Source organism: Danio rerio, chromosome 4, assembly GCF_052040795.2.
Source record: "Danio rerio strain M-AB ecotype USA chromosome 4, GRCz13ab, whole genome shotgun sequence".
Lineage (NCBI taxonomy): Eukaryota > Metazoa > Chordata > Actinopteri > Cypriniformes > Danionidae > Danio > Danio rerio.
The window spans coordinates 67,098,955-67,111,879 of record NC_141024.2 but is presented as its reverse complement, the minus strand read 5'-3'; the positions used below and the strand labels follow the sequence as shown (position 1 = coordinate 67,111,879).

Genomic DNA, 12,925 nt, shown 5'->3' with positions numbered 1-12,925 from the left:
CCGTCAGGAGACAGGGGTTGCTGGCCCATTCCCCATGCTCGGTGGCTGGGCATCACCGCCCTGGAGTACGGCCGATAGAAAACGGCGGCTGCCATTTGTGCTGCCCGGCAACTCATACTTACCTGGCAGGGGAGATACCATGATCAAGAAGGTGGTTCACCCAGGGCGAGGCTTTGGCCATTGCACTCCGGCCACACCGACATCTGCGAATACCCCAAATGTGGGAATCTGGACTGCATATTTTCTGGTAGTGGGGGACTGCGATCGCGCTCTCCCCTGAGCACAGAGGTTCAAGACAGAGTTCAGGCGGTAGCGTCGGACCCGGCTGGAGCGGCGCTTCCCTCTCTTCCTCGTCCTTTGCCAAGCCTCTTTTGCTCCAGTAGAGCTGCGCGCGCCTGCAAGTACACCCGTCTGCAGCCCGCAGATCGGGGCGGGGCTGAATACGGGGCGGAGTGCAGCCACGCCCATAAATGGGCGGGACTTAACATGTCACTCCGCCTACAAGTCTTTCATTGGTTCACGGAAACAGACGTTGATGTAATGTATGCTTTCGATTCCGGTTTTCATCTCTGCATGGTAAGTACACATTTTCTGTCATGTAAATGGTCAAATTATAGTGCAGTACACCTCACGTATTATGTGTCATTTATTTAATTAAAGGCCTTTAAGGAGATATGAAGTTTTAAAGCCTTAAAAAAAAGTTTTCTGTGTTAGGGTTGGCGTTTTCCAGGTTGATCGTACAGTTGGTGGTTTTATTCACTTAGAAGAATAATGTAAACTTTAAAGAGTTTTGAGCAAAACAGTCCATCACATGAAGTTTATTAATATCAAAGATAACAAAATATATTTTTCTTTGTGGCATGTTCTCTAATTTATATACTCTGGTAATGTTAATGCTAAATATGTACAATATAAAACTTGATTCTTAACTTACTGATCTATACTACATTTTAGTTTGCAGATCATTGGCATTGATAGTCATCACTATGATTCCTTAGGAGCATATTCTCTGTTTTATTTTATTTTACCTCAGTTCTTTCTCTCTTTTTGTTTTAATAGATTTGTGCATTTAATAATTTTTATTTACACTTCATGTTCTCTTTTTTTGTTTACTTTATAACCCATGCATGAAACTTATGCAAAGGGGAATGTGAGGAGGAGGCATGCCTAGTACAAACATATTTAATTCTTTGAGTTTAACTTTAATATACTGTATGTTAAGCGACATGTTGATGATTTTGTACAGATGCCGCCTGAGATCCTGCAGTGGATCCTACTGAGAGTTGTCACACAGGATGGTGATGGAACATTTCTGCAACTCTCACTGACATCCAGGACCTTCTGAGCCATTGTCATTCATTCATTTTCTTGTCAGTTTTGTCCCTTTATTAATCCAGAGTCACAACAGCGGAATGGACTGCCAACTTATGCAGCAGGTTTTTACGCAGCGGATGCCCTTCCAGCCGTGGTTCAGTGGTAGAATTCTCGCCTGCCACGCGGGAGACCCGGGTTCGATTCCCGGCCAATGCAACTGCTGTTTTGTGTTGCTACTCTTCCAGCTCTGGGTATCAGCCTTGCAGCAATAACACCCCACTAGGACAACAGTATAAGCATATCAGCATTGGTGGTTCAGTGGTAGTATTCTCATCTGCCACGCTGGAGACCCGGGTCTGATTCCTGGCCAATGCAATTTCAGGATTTGTCAAAATAAAAAAATCAGAAGTTTACCCGAGTGCTGCACTTATTAATGTCAAATTTATTTTCATTAATTTGTGTCCTGATAGATAAGTAATAAATAAAACTGGCCGTTTGTGCCACACTATTAATATAATATTAAGTGTATTTAATATTCTAATTAAATGAAATAGAATAACAATGTTGTACGTGACTCTTAATAACCAAACAAAATCATTATAAAAAATATTTTTAAAGATCTACAGTGCAGAAATGGATCCAGAAGGGTTATTAGAACGTGGTATTAAAGTATTTACCCTGTATTTACAAATAATACAAAAATAAAACCAAGAAGACTGCATTGTAATTCAGTAGTATTAGATTATGAAATTATTAGTAACTTATTAATTAAATTGTAGAACAGATATTAAAACCACCCAGTAGGTGGCAGCAGAGCACTGTCTTCATTCAAATGGAGAAACTGAACAAAACTTTAATGGATCAGTAAATAATAAATAATGAAATTGATTGCATCCATAGATGACACACCATGTAATATGAAAAAAATTAATAAAAAATTTTACTCATGCTGGAACATTTACATATAACAGATAATATATGTTTATATTCATAGCAGCGTCAAAGTAAAAATAAATCCATTATATGATGAAATAATCTGATTTAATAAGTAAAAAGGTTACAAACATATACTTCCCTTAATAAATAATAGCTTATCCCTGCTCTTAATAAAACTCAAAGCAGTGCAGTATTGAAAGTATTGACATTATGAAATTCACATAACTGTTAACATAATTAACATATAAAACACTCATCAAGAATGCCAACTTTTGTGCATTTTTGTGTTTATTAACAATAAAAACAATATTTAAGAAATTGTACATGCATTTCCTGTTTACTGACACCACGTAGTGGGCATTCACTCTATTGCGTTTCCACTAACCAATGAAATTACAGGTGGGCGTGGCTGAATATGCAGCCCCGCCCCACATTCATCCCCGCCCAGATCTGCGGGCTGCAGACAGGGGCTTCTCTGCGCCTGTGGAAGGCCTGCCCACCCGTCGCTAGAAGAGTCTGTTCAGATGCCGAAAACTACTCGAAAGGTCCCCCCTCAAAGCGGTTTGACCAGGTGAAGGAACACGCAAAGAGAGCCCCCGGTGGCATTTGTCCGCCAAGCGAGTGTGCCCTGTGGAATGTCAGGATTTTATTTGCCGGCCTGCCGCTGTTACTGACGGAACGAATGCAGACCGTGTGAAAGGTCATCATTTTATCTGCCATTAAGTAAGCGAACGCTTCTGCTCGGATCAGAGGTAACTTTGTTTCAAGAACTGTAGTCTTTTGCATACGTCTGTGGCGTTTTGGGCAGAGGGACGGTTCTAAACCAATCTGAACCAGAGGCAATTTCGCAGCCAGCCGTCGGTGGTTTCCCGTCTCAAGAATGTAAGGTGCCTGCAGCGGGAGGTTGTTCCGTTAGCGCTTCCGCTTTCGTCAGTGAAGTTCTTTTGCGGAACGTTTGTAGATCCCGTCGTGCTCTTCAAGCTATGTCGTTTGAGCACTGTGCTGATAGGCTGACGTAAGAAAACAGGACACGAAATATACAAGGCGAGAGTGCAAAGCACGGAGCTCTAGGCAAAGGCGGTCCGAACCGCAGCAAAGCAGGAGGTCGACATGTCCAAATAGACCAAATCAGAAACTAAGCAGAGAAAAACGGCATCTGTGGAGAAAGAAAACAGATGGAGGAAAAGAAAGAAAGAACAGGAGGATCCCCTCCCCTCCCCCCATAGAGGGTCTGTTATCCCCAGATCGAGTGCGTCCAGTGGAATCCATGTGTTGGCAGCCCCAACTGATGACAAAACACAAAGCAAGAATCTGGAGGAAGCTCAAACTCTTCATGCGTTGCCACAGTTACTAGCGAGTGGTTTGCAAGCACAGGCACGTCTGCTGCAAGTACAGCGCCGTCAGGGAGTAGGGGGAGGCTGCAGACTTGGATCCAGACAGATCTACGGCCCAAGCAGTTTTACGGCCCAGGCAGTTTTACGCCCCTGTTGTTCCTGTTGTGTCCAGTAGAAGGAGGCAGTACAGTATTATTTTAAGCCTCCAAAACTTTATCACACCCAACCAAACGCGACACCATGAAGAGGTATCTATGTTAAATACGTGTTTAAAACATTAGCAAACATGAAACTTAAACCTTTTTTTTTATTAGATTAAGGTCGATATGAGTATATGTCAACACAAACAAATTGGTGTAGTATAACAGCATGTGTTAGTTTGACTATGTGCAGGCCAGCTACATGTTCTACATGAACAAAAGAGTAAAATAACATTAACCTACATAAGAAAGTGTGTTATGTAAGCTAATTTTGTTTTACCTTTTTTATCTCAGCAAGGGAGTAATTATATATTTAATAATTATTTAAAGATATATATTTTCTTATAGATTAGACAATACACTTGCATGGTCTGGGTTGTCAGCCAAATCTACACTTCAAACTACACTACATTATTCCTCCAAATTTGACTTTCTTAAATGTTGAAATAAATCTAAACAGATCTGAAAATTTAATTGATTTTATTTTAAATTTTAAAATTGCATTGCTTTCAATTACAATCAATATAATACAATCCTGTTCTAGTTTAAACAATTAAACTATGATATATCCATAAATGCATATAGAAACTCACAATTATAAATGGTCTACTCATTTTTGTTCATATAGCCTAGCTATACAGTACATTTTATATATTACTAATGAAGTTTGCATTGCACATGCAGTCATATTGTTTATCCCTTATTTTTTTCATCATATTTATTGTAACAATACCTCTGCATTCTTATCAAAGCACATCATTACTCCATATTACACTGTATTGTTTGGTTATCATTTTGGTATTTTCAAAATGCAAATTTATCTATAAACAATACAACAGATGCATATCTCTATATGAAAACGTATAGCTAGGCTACAATTAACCATTACAGTATCCAACAACATGTGTTTTAAATTTTTTTTTTATTAAATGAATCTAAATTAATTTGCAATAGAGCTTTTGCAAATCTGGAATTATTTAGTGAGTGTATCAATTCTGCATATTTTATAGTGAGTTTATAACTCACTTCATAATAAATTAATCTAGCGTTCATATTTAGCGTAATCTAATTAAAATTATATATACTTATTAACAGGACATTTAATAATCTGAGAGCGTTGACTTCAAATGTATTATGTGGTCATGTATCTTTCATCCCCCCCTACTGAATGCATTAGGAACAACAGGGGCGTAACGCTGTGGGGCGTAAAACTGCCTTGGTCGTAAAACTGCCTGGATCCATGTCTGCAGACGCCCCATATAGCCGTCAGGAGACAGGGGTTGCTGGCCCATTCCCCATGCTCGGTGGCTGGGCATCACCGCCCTGGAGTACGGCCGATAGAAAACGGCGGCTGCCATTTGCGCCGCCCAGCAACTCATACTTACCTGGCAGGGTAGATACCATGATCAAGAAGGTTGTTCACCCAGGGCGAGGCTTGGCCATTGCACTCCGGCCACGCTGACCACTGCGAATTCCCCAAATGTGGGAATCTCGACTGCATATTTTCTGGTAGTGGGGGACTGTGTTCGCGCTCTCCCCTGAGCACAGTGGTTCAAGACAGAGTTCAGGCGGTAGCGTCGGACCCGGCTGGCGCGGCGCTTCCCTCTCTTCCTCGTCCTTTGCCAAGCCTCTTTTGCTCCAGTAGAGCCGCGCGTGCCTGTGGAAGGCCTGCCCACCCGTCGCTAGAAGAGTCTGTTCTGACGCCGAAAACTACTCGAAAGGTCCCCCCTCAAAGCGGTTTGACCAGGTGAAGGAACACGCAAAGAGAGCCCCCGGTGGCTTTTGTCCGCCAAGCGAGTGTGCCCCGTGGAATGTCAGAATTTTATTTTTACCGGCCTGCCGCTGTTGCTGACGGAACGAATGCAGACCGTGTGAAAGCTCATCATTTTATCTGCCATTAAGTAAGCGAACCCTTCTGCTCGGATCAGAGGTAACTTTGTTTCAAGAACTGCAATCTTTTTCAGGCGTCTGTGGCGTTTTGGGCAGAGGGACGGTTCTAAACCAATCTGAACCAGAGGCAATTCCGCAGCCAGCCGTCGGTGGTTTCCCGTCCCAGGAATGTAAGGTGCTTGCGGCGGGAGGTTGTTTTGTTAGCGCTTCCGCTTTCGTCAGTGAAGTTCTTTTGCGAAACGTTTGTAGATCCCGTCGTCTTCTTCAAGCTATGTCGTTTGAGCACTGTGCTGATAGGCTGACGTAAGAAAACAGGACACAAAATATACAAGGCAAGAGTGCAAAGCACGGAGCTCTAGGCAAAGGCGCTCCGAACCGCAGCAAAGCAGGAGGTCGACATGTCCAAATAGACCAAATCAGAAACTAAGCAGAGAAAAACAGCATCTGTAGAGAAAGAAAACAGATGGAGGAAAAGAAAGAAAGAACAGGAGGATCCCCTCCCCTCATAGAGGGTCTGTTATCCCCAGATCGAGTGCGTCCAGTGGAATCCATGTGTTGGCAGCCCAACTGATGACAAAACACAAAGCAAGCATCTGGAGGAAGCTCAAACTCTTCATGCGATGCCACAGTTACTAGCGAGTGGTTTGCAAGCACAGGCACGTCTGCTGCAAGTACAGCGCCATCAGGAGACAGGGGTTGCTGGCCCATTCCCCATGCTCGGCGGCTGGGCATCACCGTCCTGGAGTACGGCCGATAGAAAACGACGGCTGACGGCTGAATTTTTTGAAAAATAACAAAAATTAAAAATTTTTGAAAAATCACAAAAAATGAAAATTTTTTTGAAAAATCAACAAAAATGAAATTTTTTTGAAAAATAACAAAAAATGAAATTTTTTTGAAAAATAACAAAAAATCGAAATTTTTTGAAAAATAACAAAAAATGAAATTTTTTTGAAAAATAACAAAAAAATGCAAATTTTTAGAAAAATAACAAAAAATGCAATTTTTTGAAAAATAACAAATAATGCAAATTTTTTGAAAAATAACAAATAATGCAAATTTTTTGAAAAATAACAAATAATGTAAATTTTTTGAAAAATAACAAAAAATGAAAAATTTTTGAAAAATAACAAATAATGCAAATTTTTTGAAAAATAACAAATAATGCAAATTTAAAAAAAAAATTAACATTTTTGGAAAAATCAACAAAAATGAAATTTTTTTGAAAAATAACAAAAAATCGAAATTTTTTGAAAAATAACAAAAAATGAAATTTTTTTGAAAAATAACAAATAATGCAATTTTTTTTGAAAAAAACAAATAATGCAAATTTTTTGAAAAATTAACAAACAATGCAAATTTTTTGAAAACTCACCAAAAATGAAATTTTCTGAAAAATAACAAAAAATGAAATTTTTTTGAAAAATAACAAAAAATCGAATTTTTTTGAAAAATAACAATAAAAGAATTTTTTTTGAAAAATAACAAAAAATGCTAATTTTTAAAAAAATAACAAAAAATGCAATTTTTTTGAAAAATAACAAATAATGCAAATTTTTTGAAAAAAAAAACAAACAATGCAAATTTTTTGAAAAATAACAAACAATGCAAATTTTTTGAAAAATAAAAAAAAAATGAAATTTTTTGAAAAATAACAAATGATGCAAATTTTTTGAAAAATAACAAAAAATGCAAATTTTTTGAAAAATCACCAAAAATGCACATTTTTTGAAAAATAACAAAAAATTAAAATTTTTTTGAAAAATCATAAAAAATGAAATTCTTTTGAAAAATAACAAAAAAATCGATTTTTAAAAAAAAAAATCACAAAAAATGAAATTTTTTTGAAAAATCACAAAAAAGAAAATTTTTTGAAAAATAACTAAATGAATTTTTTTTAAAATAACAAAAAATGAAAATTTTTTGAAAAATCACAAAAATGAACATTTTTTGAAAAATCACAAAAAATAAACAATTTTGGAAAAATCACAAAAAATGAAAATTTTCTGAAAAATAACAAAAAATGCAATTTTTTTGAAAAATCACCAAAAATGCACATTTTTTGAAAAATAACAAAAAATGCAATTTTTTTGAAAAATCACCAAAAATGCACATTTTTTGAAAAATAACAAAAAATGAAAAATTTTTGAAAAATCATAAAAAATGAAATTCTTTTGAAAAATAACAAAAAATCGATTTTTTTTTAAAAATCACAAAAAATGAAATTTTTTTGAAAAATCACAAAAAAAGAAAATTTTTTGAAAAATAACAAAATGAATTTTTTTTTGAAAAATAACAAAATGAATTTCACAAGATCACAAAAAATTAAAATTTTTTGAAAAATCAAAAAAATCACAAAAATCTATTTTTTTTGAAAAATCACAAAAAATTAAATTTTTATGAAAAATCGCAAAAAATAAAAAATTTTCAAAAATTTTCATTTTTTTGCGATTTTTCAAGAAAATTTAATTTTTTTGCGATTTTTCCAAAAATTTTCATTTTTTGTGATTTTTCAAAAAAATATTTTTTTTGCGATTTTTCAAAAAAATTTAATTTTTTGTGATTTTTCAAAAAATGTTCATTTTTTGTGATATTTTGCGATTTTTCAAAAAAATGTCATTTTGTGCGATTTTTTGCGATTTTTCAAAAATTTTCATTTTTTGTGATTTTTCAAAAAAATTTCATTTTTTGCGATTTTTCAAAAAAATATCATTTTTTGTGATTTTTCAAAATATTTTCATTTTTTGTGATTTTTCAAAAAAATTTCATTTTTTGTGATTTTTCAAAAGATTTTCATTTTTTGCGATTTTTAAAAAAAATTTCATTTTTTGTGATTTTTTAAAAATTTTTCATTTTTTGTGATTTTTCAAAAAAATTTCATTTTTTGTGATTTCTGCGATTTTTTTTTTAAAAATTGTCATTTTTTTGTGATTTTTCAAATAAATTTCATTTTTTGTGATTTCTGCGATTTTTCAAAAAATATTTATTTTTTGTGATTTTTCAAAAAAATTTCATTTTTTGTGATTTCTGCGATTTTTCAAAAAATTTTCATTTTTTGTGATTTTTCAAATAATTTTCATTTTTTGTGATTTTTCGAATAAATTTCATTTTTTATGATTTCTGCGATTTTTCAAAAAAAATTCATTTTTGGTGATTTTCAAATAAATTTCATTTTTGCGATTTTTCAAAAAATTTTCATTTTTTGTGATTTTTCAAATAAATTTCATTTTTTGTGATTTTTCAAAAAAGTTCATTTTTTGTGATTTTTCAAAAAATGTTCATTTTTTGTGATTTTTCAAAAAATTTTCATTTTTGTGATTTTTCAAATAATTTTCATTGTTTTGTGATTTTTCGAATAAATTTCATTTTTGTGTGATTTCTGCGATTTTTCAAAAAAATTTCATTTTTTGTGATTTTTCAAATAAATTTCATTTTTTGTAATTTTTCAAAAAAAATCATTTTTTGTGATTTTTCAAAAAATGTTCATTTTTTGTGATTTTTCAAAAAATGTTCATTTTTGTGATTTTTCAAATAATTTTCATTTTTTTGTGATTTTTCAAAAAATTTTCATTTTTTGTGATTTTTCAAAAAAAAATGATTTTATGTGATTTTTCAAATAAATTTCATTTTTTTGTGATTTTTCAAAATATTTTCATTTTTTGTGATTTTTCAGAAAAATTTCATTTTTTGTGATTTTTCAAAAATTTTTCATTTTTTGTGATTTTTCAAAAAAATTTCATTTTTTGTGATTTCTGCGATTTTTCAAAAAAATTTCATTTTTTGTGATTTTTCAAAAAATTTTAATTTTTTGTGATTTTTCCAAAAATTTTCATTTTTTGTGATTTTTCAAAAAAAATTCATTTTTTGTGATTTCTGCGATTTTTCAAAAAAATTTCATTTTTTGTGATTTTTCAAAAAATTTAAATTTTTTGTAATTTTTCAAAAAAATTTTCATTTTTTGTGATTTTTCAAAAAATGTTCATTTTTTGTGATTTTTCAAATAATTTTCATTTTTTTGTGATTTTTCGAATAAATTTCATTTTTTGTGATTTTTCATTTTTTGTGATTTTTCAAAAGATTTTCATTTTTTGCGATTTTTAAAAAAAATTTCATTTTTGCGATTTTTCAAAAAATTTTCATTTTTTACGATTTTTCGAAAAATTTTCATTTTTTGTGATTTTTCAAAAGGTTTTCATTTTTTTGATTTTTCAAAAAAATTCATTTTTTGTGATTTTTCAAAAAAATGTTCATTTTTTGTGATTTTTCAAAAAATTTTCATTTTTGTGATTTTTCAAAAAATTTTCATTTTTGTGATTTTTCAAATAATTTTCATTTTTTTGTGATTTTTCGAATAAATTTCATTTTTTGTGATTTCTGCGATTTTTCAAAAAAATTTCATTTTTTGTGATTTTTCAAAAAATTTTCATTTTTTGTGATTTTTCAAAAAAAATCATTTTATGTGATTTTTCAAATAAATTTCATTTTTTGTGATTTTTCAAAATATTTTCATTTTTTGTGATTTTTCAAAAAAATTTCATTTTTTGTGATTTTTCATTTTTTGTGATTTTTCAAAAGATTTTCATTTTTTGCGATTTTTAAAAAAAATTTTATTTTTTGTGATTTTTCAAATAATTTTCATTTTTTGTGATTTTTCGAATAAATTTCATTTTTTATGATTTCTGCGATTTTTCAAAAAATTGTCATTTTTTTGTGATTTTTCAAATAAATTTCATTTTTTGTGATTTCTGCGATTTTTCTAAAAATATTCATTTTTTGTGATTTTTCAAAAAAATTTCATTTTTTGTGATTTCTGCGATTTTTCAAAAAATGTTCATTTTTTGTGATTTTTCAAATAATTTTCATTTGTTGTGATTTTTCGAATAAATTTCATTTTTTATGATTTCTGCGATTTTTCAAAAAAATTTCATTTTTTGTGATTTTCAAACAAATTTAGAAAAACCACTCGCTAGTAACTGTGGCAACGCATGAAGAGTTTGAGCTTCCTCCAGATGCTTGCTTTGTGTTTTGTCATCAGTTGGGGCTGCCAACACATGGATTCCACTGGACGCACTCGATCTGGGCATAACAGACCCTCTATGGGGGGAGGGGAGGGGATCCTCCTGTTCTTTCTTTCTTTTCCTCCATCTGTTTTCTTTCTCTACAGATGCCGTTTTTCTCTGCTTAGTTTCTGATTTGGTCTATTTGGACATGTCGATCTCCTGCTTTGCTGCGGTTCGGACCGCCTTTGCCTAGAGCTCCGTGCTTTGCACTCTTGCCTTGTATATTTTGTGTCCTGTTTTCTTACGTCAGCCTATCAGCACAGTGCTCAAACGACATAGCTTGAAGAACACGACGGGATCTACAAACGTTCCGCAAAAGAACTTCACTAACGAAAGCGGAAGCGCTAACGAAACAACCTTCCGCTGCAAGCACCTTACATTCCTGAGACGGCAAACCACCGACGGCTGGCTGCGAAATTGCCTCTGGTTCAGATTGGTTTAGAACCGTCCCTCTGCCCAAAACGCCACAGACGTTTGCAAAAGATTGCAGTTCTTGAAATAAAGTTACCTCTGATCCGAGCAGAAGCGTTCGCTTACTTAATGGCAGATAAAATGATGACCTTTCACACGGTCTGCATTCGTTCCGTCAGTAACAGCGGCAGGCCAGCAAATAAAATTCTGACATTCCACAGGGCACACTCGTTTGGCGGACAAAAGCCACCGGGGGCTCTCTTTGCGTGTTCCTTCACCTGGTCAAACTGCTTTGAGGGGGGACCTTTCGAGTAGTTTTCGGCGTCAGAACAGACTCCTCTAGCGACGGGTGGGCAGGCCTTCCACAGACGCGCGCAGCTCTACTTGCGCAAAAGTGGCTTAGCAAAGGACGAGGAAGAGAGGGAAGCACCGCTCCAGCCGGGCCCGACGCTACCGCCTGAACTCTGTCTTGAACCACTGTGCTCAGGGGAGAGCGCGAACGCAGTCCCCCACTACCAGAAATTATGCAGTCGAGGTTCCCACATTTGGGGGTAGGGTGAAGCTGCAGGCCCGGATACCCAACCGCACGCTCAGACCTGCACGCTCAGACCAGCACTTCCATACCTATCATTTTCTCAGACAGTGCCACCTGCTGTTGGGTTGGGTGAAGCGGCAGGTATCGAGACCCACGCTCAGAGCAGCACTTTCTAGGAAGTAGCAACATCGGACACGTGAGTAAGGTTATTCATTTTATTAAAGCGATTCTTGAAATTAGCAGGTTTTATGGCATAAATCAATGTGACATCTTATTACACTAACAAACAATATTTCAGTGTTTGATTTGAATTAGTCAAAAGATAGCATTATTTTATGATATTTACAGCGTGCTCTTATTTTCTGTTATTGTACCATTCTGGGACACGTTTCTAGCAATGATTTCTGGCAAAATAAAAAACTTTAATGTTACAATTAATAATTGCTTTATATACACAATACATTTTATTTTAACATTTTTACTTTAAAGTGCTATGTAGGTCTACTGAACGTATTACTGTATTATCTATCTGAAAGTGGTACAGACAATAACAGTAACACAATAACAGTTTAACAATTGTAAATAAGATCTCTGGAAATCAAAATATCAATTAATCTGCATAACATTTACAATGTAAGCTCTCTTAGGTTAAAACAAATATAATTTGCTTGTGACTTGTGTATGTTTTTCCTAGATGGATATTACAATTCAAAAAGGGGGGTCTCTGCCAGTACCTGTACAGTGCACCAAATGCTGCACATATTTTCATTGTCCATTTTGTGATATCTCGGTTTTCCAACCAACACGATTGAAAAAAGTGCAATCACATCTGCAGGCACATTTTAATAGATCAGTCCAGCATGAAGGAAATATTTGAAAATGTACATCTTATTATAGTGAAAAATTGTAAGAAAACTTAAAGTGCAATCTTATACTGCTTTTTTTTCAGAATTTACAATACACAGATGTGGACGCCTCTGCAGAAGTCAGCCACATTATCACTGCCTCTTCTGCAAATCAACCATTTTAAGAAAACCTGATTTTGTTAAACATTTAGGACTCTGCAAACAAAAACAACAACCACCAACCCCTCATACTAAAGCCATCACAACTTTTGCCACATCTCTGCCCGCCACACATGTGCCTCTCTCCACTGCCACGGCTCTGCCCGCCACACATGTGCCTCTCTCCATTGACACGGCTCTGCCTGCCACACATGTGCCTCTCTCCATTGACACGGCTCTG

General features: G+C 34.2%; 2 non-coding genes across 2 annotated transcripts; both read left to right on the top strand.

Annotated features, from left to right (window-relative positions):
• Positions 1–114: 114 nt before the first annotated feature.
• On the top strand, positions 115–279 carry LOC137494482 (U1 spliceosomal RNA). The gene has a single exon (XR_015486966.1). It is a non-coding gene; the product is annotated as a U1 spliceosomal RNA (small nuclear RNA).
• A 4,882-nt stretch (positions 280–5,161) lies between these two features.
• On the top strand, positions 5,162–5,325 carry LOC137494472 (U1 spliceosomal RNA). Its single transcript, XR_015486866.1, has one exon. It is a non-coding gene; the product is annotated as a U1 spliceosomal RNA (small nuclear RNA).
• Positions 5,326–12,925: the final 7,600 nt, after the last annotated feature.